The 1,406-nt window shown below is 41.5% G+C and overlaps 1 protein-coding gene across 2 annotated transcripts in view; it reads right to left on the reverse strand.

The window, feature by feature from the left end:
* The window catches only part of LOC107693555 (PHD finger protein 20-like), a 26,993-nt gene that overhangs the window by 21,308 nt on the left and 4,279 nt on the right, over positions 1 to 1,406 (reverse strand). The gene's annotated exons all lie outside the window — the stretch shown is intronic.

Raw genomic sequence — 1,406 nt, forward strand, 5'->3', positions numbered from 1 at the left:
CGCGATCTCGCTTCTGAATTGCGAATAGCAAAAATGCATCATAAACAAATGTTTGGAAAACAGCTGGCGTCTTTGGTGAGATAGAATTTGCAAGATAATGTATATATAGCAATAATACATGTATGTGTGTTTTATTCATTTCTCCAGTACCGATAGCAGAACCGTTAACGTCAGAGCTTATCGATACTCCGGTCTTTCATAATTTAGCCCCAGTACCGATTAAATACCGAGTTTCGGTACCCATCCCTAGTGCTGACACAAAGTTCAAATGATTTTCTACGGTCGCTTTGACGCGTTCTGTTGCGGCACAGACACGGTGTCAGCATAGTTTGTCAGTACAGTCAGTAACGTAGCAGAAGCAGATTGAAAAGTTAGTATCTTTCTGCAGTCCAGACGGCAGTGCGGTGGTGGTTTGAGTCTGTTGAATGGTGATTTAATGCTACGTTGTCACCTAGTTGGAGAGACTCAATGCTAAGTAAATAAACAACAATGTCCCCGTCTTTTACTCTCACAATGAGCTTAACATATTCGTTTGCTACATTAGTAGGGCCCTATGATTTCCGTGATGCATAGACGGCAGTGCGGTGGTGGTTTGAGTCTGTTGAATAGTGATTTAGTGCTACGTTGTCACCTAGTTGGAGAGACTCAATGCTCAGTAAATAAACAACAATGTCCCTGTCTTTTACTCTCACAATGAGCTTATCATATTAGTTTGCTACATTAGTAGGGCCCTATGATTTCCACTAGGCATGGGCTGGTATGAGATTTTGACGGTTTGATAACCTTAAGCAACAATATCACGGTTTCACGGTATCGTCATTACAGCTCTAAAATGTGTTATTTTTAAATGACTGGGTAAAAAAAAACAAAAAAACTTTTTTCTGCTGAACAACACAATATATTTTGTTTTTGATCAACATACAGAATATTAGGAACAGTAGAATTTGTTTATTTTTCTTTGTTGTTTGCAATAAGACAAAAAACGGCCGGTTGCCGATGGCGTAAGTTCCAAGGGAAGCTCCTTAAGTTCATCCATCATACACACACGTGACTGACCGCTCGCTCGCACCAACAGGAGGAGGAGGGTCGTGTTACTCTCTACACTTCACTCAACCTGAGGGATTCCTACACTTTCAGTCTTTGAGGAGTCATGAAAAACAGCGCATACCGCAGGAACGGTATAACGGAAGATATTAGCGGTTTTGAAACCGTGAAATTTTCAAATCACGGTATACATTGAAACCGGTAATCGGCCCATGCCTACACGGACCGTGTCCATAGTGTCATTGTGTCGCCTGCCAATGACGGCCTAACCTCTCGATTTCTGGTTTTGTTTTGTAGAAAACATGGAAACACCAAAGACGCTTTAATATGTTGTGCGTTTTAATAGACCGGTGACGACCGCA

Source organism: Sinocyclocheilus anshuiensis, unplaced genomic scaffold (genome assembly GCF_001515605.1).
Source record: "Sinocyclocheilus anshuiensis isolate Anshui unplaced genomic scaffold, SAMN03320099.WGS_v1.1 scaffold967, whole genome shotgun sequence".
NCBI lineage: Eukaryota > Metazoa > Chordata > Actinopteri > Cypriniformes > Cyprinidae > Sinocyclocheilus > Sinocyclocheilus anshuiensis.